This window comes from Echinops telfairi, unplaced genomic scaffold (assembly GCF_000313985.2).
Source record: "Echinops telfairi isolate 266 unplaced genomic scaffold, ASM31398v2 ScPeMD7_7421;HRSCAF=8459, whole genome shotgun sequence".
NCBI lineage: Eukaryota > Metazoa > Chordata > Mammalia > Afrosoricida > Tenrecidae > Echinops > Echinops telfairi.
In genome coordinates, this window is record NW_022111321.1 from 15,341,353 (window position 1) to 15,355,441 (window position 14,089).

The 14,089-nt window shown below is 41.1% G+C and overlaps 1 non-coding gene across 1 annotated transcript; it reads right to left on the bottom strand.

Moving 5' to 3' along the window:
* Window positions 1–12,561: 12,561 nt before the first annotated feature.
* On the bottom strand, window positions 12,562–12,749 carry LOC115872261. Its single transcript, XR_004047767.1, has one exon. It is a non-coding gene; the product is annotated as a U2 spliceosomal RNA (small nuclear RNA).
* Window positions 12,750–14,089: the final 1,340 nt, after the last annotated feature.

The window sequence follows — 14,089 nt, forward strand, 5'->3', positions numbered from 1 at the left end:
CTGTAACATTGTACATCGTCTGGTCTAGCCAGATCTGTAAGGTAGAATTGGGATCATGATAGTGGGGGAGGAAGAAGCATTAAAGAATCCAAGAAAAGGTGTATTTCATCATTGCTTCACTGCACCCTGACTGGCTTGTCTCCTCTCTGCAACCCTTCTGTAAGAGGATGTCTAGTTGCCTATAGATGGGCTTTTGGTCTCCACTCTACACTCCCCCTCATTCACAATGATGTGATTTTTTGTTCTTTTATGCCAGATAACTGATCCCTTCAGCACCTCATGATCACACAGGCTGGTGTTCTTCTTCCATGTGGGCTTTGTTGCCTCTCTGCTAGATGGCCGCTTGTTTATATTCAAGCCTTTAAGACTCTAGATGCTATATCTTTTGATAGCCGGACACCATCAGTTTTATTCACCATATTTGCTTATGCACCCATTTTGTCTTCATGTCGGGAAGGTGAGCAACATGGAATGCCAGTTTAATAGAACAAAGTGTTCTTGCATTGAGGGAGCACTTGAGTAGAGGCCCAATGTCCACCTGCTACCTTAATCCTAAACCTATAAATATTTGTACATGGATCTATTTCTCCATCACCATATATAAATATATTTACATATGGACATGCCTGTATTTAGACCTCTACAAATGTGCCTTGCCTCCTAGTCTTTCCTCTATTCCCATTTACTTTCCTCTTGTCTCACTATCATGCTCAGCCTTCATTTGGGTTTTAGTAATTCTCGGTTACATTGCCCTTGATCAAGCCCTATCAGCCCTCCTATACCCTCTTTGCCATCAATTTTGGATCACTTGCTGTTCCCTTGTCCCTGGGTTTGTTAATACCCACTTCCTTTTCCCTACCTCTCTCTCTTCCATGTCCCCCTGGAACCATCGGTCCCATTGTTTTCTCCTCCAGAATGTTTATCCCACCTATTTTATCTAGATAGACCTGCAGAGATAATAATATGCATAAAAAATAAGACAGAGTGAAACATAGCAACAAAAGAAAACAAAACATCAATAACAACAACAAAAAACCAATGACACAAAAAAGAAAAGCCTGTAAATAGTTCAAGATCTGTTTGTTGACCTTTAGGAGTATTTTCTGGTCGAATCTGATGGGGTGCCATGGGTCAGTGAGGGATGTCATGTCTCATAGTGGGGTCAACCATATGGTCCTCTCTGTGCATTGGCTGCTCTGAGCAGGGATATCACACCTGACGCAAAAATAACTCTTTCCGAAGGTTGTACAATCCCAAGGTTGTATGTGGCAGAGCTGGAGTTTTAATCCAGATAGCATGTGCCCTTAACCTCCATGCTATACAATCATCCCACATAGATGTGATTGTTACTGGAGAGGAGATTGCTTTAAAGGTGTCCAAATGTCTGAAATACGCCAGTAGAGTCAGAACAAAAGAAAGTACCAATTTCAGAAGTACTGCAAATGTAGAGATTGTGTCTTTCATTGAAGCACCTATCACAAACCTTATTCATTCTCAGATTTAAATTTCAGGTTGTGGAATGGACAATGGTCACAAATTTCTCTTTCTTGCCAGGTATACTCAAATGTACTCCTTTGAGGAGTAGCTAGATGGAACCAACTCAACAGCAACGAGTATCCAGATGATTTGGCTGTGGGGAAAAGGGCTGCAAATGATATATAGTAATTGTAACATAAATATAAATGGGATCCAGAATTTGCCTGCAAAGCTTCTATTTGGTTATTCAACTTTTATGTTTCTTGATTTTTAAAAGGCAGAAGTTATGATTCTTGGCAAGGCTTTTTGGGTCATTCAAATGAGAAGCAATATGTATACCTGCTTTTTTCTGAAAAGAAAAGGCAGGTGGGATACACAAAAAGTGGGAAGGAAAGTATCTTCACATGAACCAGGCAAATGGCAACCTCAGATTTGACCTATCCGTGATACCCAGACACACAAACACTATAAGTATACCATTATATGATTTAATCCTATATATTCAAGTCTAATAAATAAAAATTCAAGTTTAATCCATAATTAAAATAAGATGGGTATGGGAGAATCAAGTGGCTAGTTATTTCTCAGAACAACGTCTAACTTCATGAAGAGGTAAGTCAGACATTGTTTTACTCTCGCACTTTACTTTGTAAACTATTTTTTCATTTGTGTTCTCAGAATGTTACATTATTTTTTCTATTTTACAAAAGAAGGTTCAGAGAGATTTTCAGCTCATTTCAGGTAATTTCTGGTCTCTCTGAGCCCATATTATGAGTCTGCTAGCCCTTACTCTGTGTTTGGTTCTCTAAGTAATGCCCTACTTCAAACAGCATGTTCTTATATTTCAAACTATTTGATTTCTCACCTGCTGTATGACTTTAGAAGTAAACCTATTTTGTAAGATAAAGTATGCCTGTGTTTTGTCCTTCCTATGTTTTCTCATTCTTCTCATTCTATAACAAACTCCACCACACTTAATTAATGCTCACTAAGTCCCAGACACCGTACTATGTATTGGGCACAGCTTTTCTCTTCTAAGGTTTAAAGTCAAGGAGGCTAAGGCTTAAAATTCAGAAGTATCGTTTTATAAAATAAGGACCACCACTTGTTTGTCAACTTCCTATACTGTGGTGGCTTACATGTTGCTTTGTACTGGAAGCTATGTCACTTGTATTTCAAATACCAGCAGTCACCCAATGTGAATAGGTTTCCGTAGAGCTTCCAGATTAATAACACACTATGAGGAAGTCATATATTGTCCAAGTGGAACAGAAGTCTAAGGCACTAGTTACTGACAACAACTAGTTACTGGACAGCAGGGGAACATTGTCAGATGCTGAAAACCTCCTGACTATGAGCAGAACATGTCAGATTAAGTACCAGAAGATGAGCCCCTCAAGTCAAGAAGGCACTCCAAAGATGACTGAGGAGGAGCAGCCTGCTCAAGCTAGAGTTGACCATAATGAGATGGAAAAAGTCTTCAGGACCTTCATTTGCTGAAGGGGCATAACAAAATGAGAAGAAACAGCTGAAACCAACTATTAACAATTTGAACTTGGAATGTATGAAGTATGAATACTGGGAGTCGTCAAAACTGGAAAACTGGAAGTCGTCAAAAATAAGATGGTTTATATGAACTCCCTTAAAAGACATGATATGATTTGGATGACGTCAGAGGCTATCAGCATATAAACAATCATTGTAGTTAAAATGTCAGAATAAGTATAAAGATAATAAAATTAAAGCATTTCACCCTTAATTTTGAACATTATCTTGAAATGCTCATTTGACAGTGTGTGGAATTGCAAGTCTACTAGGAATGTCATGGTAAGTCTATTTGTAATTGTGTTTCTGTTATAAAGTTGTTGGCGAGTTAGTTTAAAAATATAAGATGGAATGCGTACCATTCAATGTCCTAGGCATTTGTGAGCTGAAAGGGACAGGTATGGGCCATGTTGGATGAGACAGTTGTGTCACTATGCCAGGGTTGATAGACTCAGGAGACCTAGCACCACATTCATCATCAGAAAGGACATCTCAAGATCTATCTTGAAGTGCAATGTTGTCTTTGATAGGAAAATATCTATCCAAGTACAAGTAAATCCAATCAATACAAATATAATTCAAATTTATGCACCCACCACAAAAGCTAGTGAGGCAGAAACTGAAGAATTCTACCAATGTCTTCACTCAGAAATTAAGCAAATGTGCAGTCAAGATGCATTGATAACTATTGGTAATTGGAAAGCAAAAGTTGAAAACAAAGTAGAAGGAATAGAAGTTGGAAAATATGACCTTCATGACAGAAACAAAATTGGGACTCATATGACAGAATTTTGCAAGACCACTTCTTGATTGCAAATACCTTTATTCAGCAACACAAATGGTGACCACACTTGTGGACTTCTCCAGAGGGAATAGACAGAACGCAAATGGACTACTGTAGAAAGGAATCACAGAGAAGATATAAGCAGCCAAACCAGGCCGGAGGCTCACCGTGGAACAGACTATCAATTGCTCATATATAAGTTCAGGTTGAAGCTGAAAAAGATTAAAACAATCACATGAGAGTCAAAATATGACTGTGTTAGGTTGGGTTGTCTAAAGAAAACTAGTGACGCTCCTTTATGCACAGGAAAGAGCTCTATGTCATGAAGTAAACTTCTATCAAGAAAGCATCCCAGCCTCAACCAACTGCAGTCTATGGGTCCAAAGGCACTCGCAGTGCTCCTGCGACTCACACAGCTGCAGGCTGATGATGTAGAAAGGCCAAGCGGGATGCACGAAGAACACAGGCTGGTGGGTGCAGAGTTGCATGGATCCAAGGTTGGGAGAAACATAGCAGGGCACAGAAGTTATTGCGGATTTTGTCCTGCTTGGAAGCTCACGGAATCAATGCTCATGGAAGCAGCAGTCAAGAGATCAAACGATGCATTGCATTGGGTAGATCTGCTACACAAGATTCTTTAAAGTGTTGAAAACAAAGAAATGCTACCTTGAGGACTATGGTGTGCCTGACCCAAACCATGGTATTTTCAACAGCCTCGTGTGCATGTGAAAGTTGGATGTTGAATAAGGAAGATTGAAGAAGAGTCTATGCATTTGAAGCATGGTGCTGGTGAAGAATATGAAAGTACTAGGTACTAGCAAAAGAACAAACAAATCTTTCTTGGAAGCAGTACAACCAGAATGCTCCTTAGAAGCAGTGATGGTGAGACTTTGTCTTATATTTTGTTATCCAGAGATACCAGTCCTTGGAAAAGGACATTGTGTTAGTCTGGGTACTTTAGAGAAACAAATCCACAGAAACTCATGTATAAGAGAGTTTTATATAAAAGGTAAATGCATATCAAGAAAACATCCCAACCCAGTGCTGCCCAAGCCCACAAGTCCAACATTAGCCCATATGTCCCACACATATCCACAAAGTCCTTCTCCATCTCACAAAACAAATGTGGTGATGCTGACTGCAGGAGTAAAGCCAAATCAGTGAGTGTGTAAGCATCTCAGCACTGGCAGGAGTCTCCACAAGGCTTCTCTGGCACCCAGGGCTGCATCGGTGTAGGTCCATGTGGCTTCTCCTTGGGGATATCTTGTAGGAAGTGAGCCTTGCCAGCTGAAGCAGGGAACTGGCTAAGGCAGCTGCACCCTAGTCCAACCAAGCAAGAGACCCCAGAACTAGAAAGGCAAGGCTCACTGGGCCATTTCTCTCTCTGCCCTTCAATTAGCCCGACAGGTGTTTATTGGCCAGGTTGGCACAATAAACTTTTACTATCTCCGACACCTTGTTTGGTAAAGTTGAAGGGCAGGAACAAAGAGGAAGGCCTTGGACACTATATTGATACTGTGGCCTCAACAATGGGCTCAAATATAACAGTTGTGAGGATGGTGGTGGGCAGTGACTGGTTCTGTTGTAAACAGGGTGCTAGAAGCCAAAACCAGTTCCATGGCCTTAAACACAACATAAAAAAACTAAACAGGTAAAGAAAAGTTAAGAAAGCTTACCCACGATGACATATCAACAAAGGGAAAAAAAACAACTTTCTAATTCTAACCTCAATGTGTCACTTTACAGCTATGAATACTTTTTCTGATCAAATATGCAATTATTCGATTCTGGAAGTCATAGCAATTTATGCTGCTACTGATACCCAAATCACTGTATAAGCTGTTAAAAACAAATAAACAAACAGACAAACTTTTGACTTAAATACTTATACAATTCTGCCATATAGAAACCTTCTATAGAATTTCTGAGACTGCAAATCTTATTGGGCACAGACAGCCTCAGCTTCCTCATGAATAGAAACTTAGGTTTAAACCACCAACCTTGTGGCTCGCAGTCTAATATCTAACCCACAGTGTGACCAGGACCAAATGATGCTTCTTGGAACTTTTGACTCTGTCTCCTTTCAGATTCTTCTTTCTACCCCATGGTATTTATGTTTGGCTGGGTTGTTTAGAAAAATGAATGCAGCGGCACTCATCTATGTATAAGAATGAGCTTTGTATCAAGACTCAATTCTATATCAGGAAAGCATCCCAGCCCAGTCCAACTCAAGTCCATATGTCGCGTCTCTCTTCAGACTCATGTAGCATCATGCTGGTGACACAGAAAGTTGGACTAGGAAACGAGAAGCTCGCAGGCTTGGTGCGTGCAGAGTCACGTGGGTCCAAGGTCAGTGGGAACACGGCAGCGTGCCAACAGCTCTCAGGATCAGAGGCAGAGTAACTGCAAGCAGGAAGGTGACATCCCAGAAACAGAGGGGATTTTCCAGGTGGCCTGCCTATAAGGTCACACCTCCACGGAGGCATCATCAGGCTGATTGACAGGTTGACTTGGTTGACAGGTTAGATTCCACCCCTGCTCCTTCATACATCTTCAAGTTGACATGAAGTCACCTAACTGCCATAGTCTTTTGTTGTTATTGTTCTTTCTGCATATTCTACCCCTCTCTACTACATCATCCCTAACTTCTATTCAGTATTTCTTCTTTTCTTCCTGCATTGCTTTTCACTACTCTTTCTCCCTGTTCACTTCTTTTTTTAAAAATTTTTCCCCTGTTCACTTCTTAATCATGCTCTTTTGTCCTTGCTTGATTAAAAAAAGGTGTAGCTGAAATATGTTTCTACAACTTTATATGATGTCATATTAATCTTATAATAATGTTATATTAATCTAATCATGTTCTAGCTTGTAAGCTTACACAATAATAAGTTTACAACTGGAGGATTAGGAGAAAAATATTTTCTTGGACAAACAAAATAACTTATTTACTCATTTGCCTAGCCCTTAATTGCTTTAGTCCTACAAGATATATTTTTCCCCTAAATAGAGGCAAAGAAAAGTGCTTCTTCATTATTCATTAATGTCAGTTCATAAATATCAGCAACTATAAATTAAAGCTACATCTAGAAGTATTTAAGTCAAAAGGCCAATAATTTTATAACCAAAACATGGCTTCTCTTTTTTTACATTTTCTAAGGGTTTCTTTCTCCTCATCTTGTGTTTTCTGCTTTCTTGCAATTTGCTTATCCATTTAGTTAAAGTGCTGTAAAGTTTGTCTCATATCACCAGTGTCCAACTGCTCGAATGTATTCTAATAAATCTTGTGCACTAATAGTACTGCCCCTCCCCCCCTTTGAGAGGTGAAAGGGGCTTTATTTTAATAGCATTTGGAAATGGCATCAGAATTCAAGGTTTCATTACTATAGCAACAGAGAATAATGGAAAGAATAAATGTCAAACCCATCCAGTGTTGCCATAGTGACAATCAGGTGCTTTACCAAACATGTTTACTATTCTACACTGGTCAGTTCTTAAAAAATATTCTCATCCATCCAAATGTTCAGAAAAGGGGAGATAAAGTTCAAAACCATTTAAGAAATAAAGAAGCCCTTCAAGAGATGAAAGCAATTTGTTTCACTGTCCATTATTTAATAAGAAACCCACAGAGCCCACAAAGAAGCTATAAGGAGGAATCGAAATTTTCATTTTTGTTCAAATAACTATTCTTCCTATTTGCAGTCAAGGAAATGGAAGCATGGAGTTTAAGGCATGCCTGTATTGTCATTTCATGCTCTTTCAAACCATTTTCTCTGAGCTTTTGAAAAGAGGGAAATCTGCCATTCTGAAATGGATTTTTTTTTCTTTTCTTTTCAAGCAATAGTGCCCAAGGCACATGCCCACCAGACAACTGTACTGACCCTGACAAAATCATTAAAGCAGGCTGGAGTTCACTCAAGCCCCTTTGGCTATCTTCCTTGCCTGTCACCAGTCTTCTCTACTTGCTGACAAAAGAGTCTCATTATGAGAACTCATCAGGCCCTCCCAGTCCCACAGCTTACTGGTGATCTTGATCGGTACCTCTCTTCTTCTTCTTCCCATAATTATTTCCAATAGACTGTAAACCCAGGGAGGGTAGTGTAGCCACTGTGGCTCTTTTGAATTTTATATATAAAACAAAAGGGGGACTTGGGGGAGATCAGATGCACAGGCACTTCCCCCCCTGAGGGCAATCAGTTGCCAGGCTGCCCTACTCCCTGCTGCTAGAGACAATGGGTTACCTCTCTGGAGCCTAAGGCCATTAGCTTGGTTCCTGTAGGAGGGGTTTGCACCCTACTGATAATGGTTCCTATGGAGACCCAGAGACAGACCCAGAGACCACCCTCTCATTACTGGGTACCCTATAGTGTAACCCCTCCCTGTGACGTATATCTCTACCTGTAGTTAGTGGGCTGGCATGCCACAAAAGGTATATAGGCATGGGTCAGCAATATAGAGCTCTCGGACTTCTCTCTCTGACTCTGAGCTCCTTGCTGCTCACTCCCTGGTCACTCCCCTCTCCCTTGTTCCCTTCCCCTCCTTCCCTTCCCCCTCTCTCCACGTGGACCACTAAGCTGGGCTGAGGTGAGCAATGTTGCCATGTAATGTGTCTGACTGTATTATTGTAATATCTCTCATGCTCTCGATGACTCTAATATAATACTTATATATCTCAACCATACAATTGTGCATTACTGAACCCAGAAGTAGTATTACTGAATCTGAGTAGTAGTAATAGGAGTACTAGCGGTGGGGGCTGGACTCCCACCTCCCTCCACCGCGCCATTTTTAAATTTAATACTACAGGGTAGTACCATGCTTGCTTACTGTGTTAGTCTGGGTAGACTAGAGAAACAAATTCATCAACACGCATATGTATATAAGGGAGGGGTTTATATACAAGAAGAATGGAACAGACCAAGGCCATAAGTCTGATATTAGCTTATATGTCTGATACCAATCTATAAAGTCCTCTTCAGACTCACAAAACAGTAGCAGAATTCTCAGGAGAAGGCCATGCGCACTCAGAAGTCTCATTGGCTATCTCCAGATTGACAGCCTAGACTTCACCCCTACACTCTTAATCCTTAAATTGACACCAGCTTAGGTGACTACCACACTCACTTTCATCACAGAAAATGCAGTTTCTAGGCCCAGTCAGAGTAAAATTCTCACTGCTGTCAAGATGATTCCAACTCATAATAAAGACTGGGTAGAACCACCCCACAGGGTTTTCAAAGCTACAAATCTGTATGGAAACAGACGGACACATCTTTCTCTCGCAGAGAGGCTGGTGGGTTCTAACCACTGGCCTTTGATTTGCTGTCGAGTGTTTAACCATTGTACCACCAATGGTTAGACATAATAAATATTAGTTGAATAATGAGCTTCCACCAAACCATTCCCCTTGTTTTGGACTCCGAGATTCTACCAGCTAATAGGAACACCAAATTAAAAGAAATGTGGAAATAGGCTTATTGGCTCACTTTCTCAAATGATAGATAGTAACTGCTTTAGATATTACTGGTGTTTTCAGGATCCTTTGAGAGGTAGTTATTGGGAAATCAGATACTTTCAATTCCCCAGACCAATGTGTTAAATGATAGTTTTTCAAAGTTTTACAAGCAAAATGCATGTGATCTAAACTGGGTCTGAGCTGTAAAAAGTAATAGTATGGATTCCACAGAAAAGCAAAAAAATTTTGTTTAATCTCACTGTCATAGATTCAGTTCTGACTCACAAAACCCTATAGGACAAAGTAGGACTGCTCTGGTGGGTTTCCAAGGCTGTATATCTTTATGAGAGTTTAAAGCCTCATCTTTTTCCTAAAGAGCAGCTGGTGGATTTGAACTGTTGACTTTGTGATTAGCAGACTGTGATTGTTAGGTTTATTGTGCCAACTAGGACAATAGGAACATGTGGGAGGAATTTAATCAGGTCAGAACTTGATTGGAGGGCAACAAGTTAAATAGCTTTCCAAGGCCCATCCCCTTCTTTCTTCCTCCCTGGTGATCAGACCAGTAAGTACTGCTTGAGCTAGTTCTTTGCTTCAACCATGTGCTGCACTACCTGTGGGCCAAGCCAACCCCATGGGTCATGTTGCTAGAACTCAAGGCTCCTTCAGGACCAGCTTCTCCAAGCTGCTGGTGCATACATCCATCACTTGAACTTGAGGCTGGTGGACCCTGTCTCTGGTGCATCCCTTGGGTTTGAGATCCCATCAGGGCCTGCTTCGCTAAGCTCCCATGCTACTGAAACTGTTGGTGACCCTCCCTGCTGTCTGTTGCCTGTGGGCAGACTCCGCCTGTCTTGCCTGAAGGAAGACACCACTGTCTGCTTCCTTGACCTTGGACCAGCAGCCTGAGTGAGTTGAAAGACTTGCGGTATATTAACTGTTCCCTGAAAGTGAGTTGAACTGAGCCCTCTGTACTGCTGTGTGAACTACTTAGCTGTTATATTCCTTCTCACTGTATAAACCTAACCCTTTATATATAGATAATCATAAGTGCCCTGGTTTTGTTTTTCTAGAGAACCCTGCCTCAAACACAGCTCAACTTAGTCCTTGGCAACATTTCATAAGCATTCATAACGCAGTCTCAATTGCTCAAGATTAATTCACAATTCCAAATCAAGATGTCAGGAGCTTCTCTCCTCTAGCTAATAATGGTGGTCCTCCTGATGATGGGAAATATTCCTAAACACCATTAACCTGTTGGCAAATCATACTTCTGTAGTAAGCAAAATGTTAGTCCCTCAAATTTTTCCATGTCTCAATTGCTGGTAAATCTGAGTATGTGACTTTATGGGGCAAAAAGGATGTTGCAGATGTGTGAGATGTGAAGTTAAGGATCTTGAGATGGGAAGATTATTTGGGATTTCCAAGTGGGTCCCTTGTTACCAAAAGTGCTTTTGCAAGTAAGATAGGGAAGCAGGAAAGTGATTGTCACAGTGCTGGTGTGTGAGACAGACTTGACTGGGATGACTTTGACAAGGGAGGACAAGGACCATAAACTGAGAAACATGGGCCAGCTTCTGGTGGGTTTGAAAGACTAAGTGCTTTTAAGAGCACTTCACCCCCTGCACTACCAGGGCTCTTTACCCAACCATCACTTTGTAGGTAATTGCCAAAATGACAGCAGTGCCCTACTGAAGGAAAACTAGTAAGAAGCACATCGTGTGGTCTTCTCTACGTTGCTCGTGTGATTACCCATGTTTTCCTTTGTGCAAAGAGACTTTGATCTTTTTTTAAAATTATGCCACAAAGAAAGCCAAGCATGATTCTTGTTTTGTGCAGAGAACTAAATGGTTTTGCAGCATCACTGACTCAAGTAATAACTGTTATTTCAGGGCACTTTTTGAAAACATGAAGCACTACTTCCACTGGGAAATAAGGACATCTAAGGTCATTCAATTCAACACAAATGAATCCACATGGGGTTTCTCACTTCTAACAAAAATACGAATCTAGTTCGACCTCCCAATATAATGCCTGCATTTCTTCCTCATTCTCAAATCCAATTACTCAAAAGAAAAGAAAGTAATTTTAAAAATTAAAAAAGTAATAAAAAAGAGTAATTTTTCTTTTAAAATATTTTTGTAAACTGTCCCATCTGACATTTTTGGAGCCATAGTACATGTGCTCATTTTCCTTGCCTCTGAATGAATGATTAATCCCCAAATAATCTCCTTGCTTCCGTTCTTGCCCTGCTCCTGTCCAGGATATCATGCTCCATGCTGTGAGTATTATTTTCTTGAAGGACAAATCTCTTCCTCAAGAACCTTTAATCATGTCTTCTAGTGTTCTGGAGCGCTGGTGGCCCAGTGCTTATGCTTCAGCAGTTCAAAACCACCAGCTGATCTATGGGAGAAAGATGAGGCTCTACTCCCGTAAATAGTTCCAGTGTTGGAAACCCACCAAGGCAGTTCTACCCTGTCTTATAGGGTCAATAGACTCAATGGTAGTGAGGTGGTTGTTTTCGTCTTCTCTTGTTCTCTTCTATACATCCTCATTTCCAGCTTCTGGATCTTTACCTTGTTTTGTGATCACCAGCTGAGCTCCCTACCTCTTGCCTTTATCTGACATTTTATTCTTGCAAGGATTCTTAACTTTTTCTACATTTTACTTGGTGGTGAGGAAATGAAGAAGAGAGCAAATGGGGGTGGAAGGAATTTTCAGGCTGGGCTGGATTCTAAAGGATGGGTGGATTTTGTCTCCTTGCTCGGCAGTTGAGTTGTAGTATCTTGTGCAAGCATGGAAGTTGGTGAGAAGAGGGCTGAGAAGTAAACAAAGTAGTTGACAGTGCCTGTCCAATGAGAGAACTCAGGGACATTATTAAAAGCCAGAGCCAAATTCACTACCACTGAGTTGATTCTGACTCACAGCAACCTGATAGCCTAGGGTAGAACTGCCCCTGTGAGTTTCAGACACCCTAACTCTTTTTTTGTTTTTAATATTTATTAAAATTTGAATTCTCAAAAAGTGAGGAAACTCGTTAGGGAAAGAAAGAGAGGAGAAGAAAGAAACCAAAGATCAAATGGGATAGCTAGTTTGGTGGTTTGGCTAGTGAGCAAGGACCAGTTACAGTTATATGAATGAGTAGAAACACACCTAAGTGAAATAGAATTATGACGAATCAAGTAGTATTCCTACAGCAAGAAGAAACAAATTCTGGAAGTTTAAGATAGATACACAGCAAAAGCTACACCAAGAAGGGGAAAATGCTGTTAAATCTGACTTTACACAGTAGAGAGAGCCCCCGAGGGACCGCCCCATTCCTGGAAGTACTGCAATACCAGGTTGACGCATGCAGCGGTGGAGCAAGCTCCTAGTCCAACTCCCAGTAGCAAAAACAATTTAATATGCTGTCCTCAGCTAGAGGACATATCAGAAGTTGAACTGATAAGAAAAGATATTATACTTGATCTTAGCCAAAGGCCGAGAAACGGTAGTCCCTAACTCTTTACAGGAAGCCTCATCTTTGTCTTACAGAGCAACTGGTGATTTCAAACTGCTAGCCTTGCAGTTAGCACCCAATGCATTCCCACTATGCCACAGGGCTCCTCAGCGACATTATAGAAGTTCAGTGAGATGGGGTGAGGGGAAACAGGCAGAGTTAGAGAAATGATTGGGTAGTAAATTGGATTTGAAATAGCAGGTAGATGTCAAGTTCATAGCGCCACAAGAATTCACAGTAGAATCTATAGGCGCTGTAAAAATTAGGTTTGGGACACTACCCTAAGCATAATTAAATCCATTTGGTTAGGAATAGTAGCACAAAATACTCCATGATCTATGATCTGATTAGATTAGAATTTACTGGCATGGGTATACTGTGGCCATTAATATAAGTTTAAAATAATACGGACTGACTGATTCCTTGTTGTTGGTCCTCCTAGGGAGCAATGTGGTGTCCCTCAATGCCATTGAGTTAATTGTGTCTCAGAGAGAACTAGTAGGACAGAGTAGAACTGCCTCTGTGCATTCCTCAGGCTGTAAACCTTGACAAGAGCTGAAAGCCTCCTCTTTTGACCTAAGATCATCTGGTGGCTTCAAATAGTTGACCTTGCAGCTCGTAGCCCAAGTAGCCCACTGTTCAAGAGAGCTCCTTCATCTTGGTGTAGTGGAGACTAAACATGGATCAGAAGAGATCTGCATTTGGGAATGATTCAAGCTTCCCAAAATGCCACACCGCTATCTCTCATCCTCTACATTCTTTTGCTATGTGTGACTTTGTCCATCCCCTTGCATCTGAGAAGGTGCTGTGATTGCTTTGACATACATACATACGTATAAATATCCATATGTATCTACATATGGCAAAAGAGATGTTGTGCCAATTCCTGACATAGTCCTTCCCTGTGTTCTCACTTTCTGCTTCTTTGTCTTGGAAGGCAGCCACCATATAAGAAGTGTGACCACCCTGATGAGTCCTTGTCATGAGCATTCCATGCGGTATGGAGAGGTCCTGGAAGATAGAAAGAAGCCAAGAAGCACGGAGGTGGCAGACCTGGGAGTGAAGAAACCATCTTGGAAGTTCTTCACCATTTGATGCTCCACAGATCAGAAACAAACTACCCAGTTACAGAGCTTCCGGAATTCCTGATCCACAAAATTGGAGGAACCCAAGAGAACCACAGGGACTTTAAACCACGGCCTTTTGGGGTGGGCTGTGACACAGAAAGAAATAACTGAAACCGGGTTTGTGTTCCATCTTTTGCCATGGAGGCATCGAGAGATGGGTAAAGTTCCTCACCTCATCCCGAGGGACACTGGTCCTTGGATTTCTG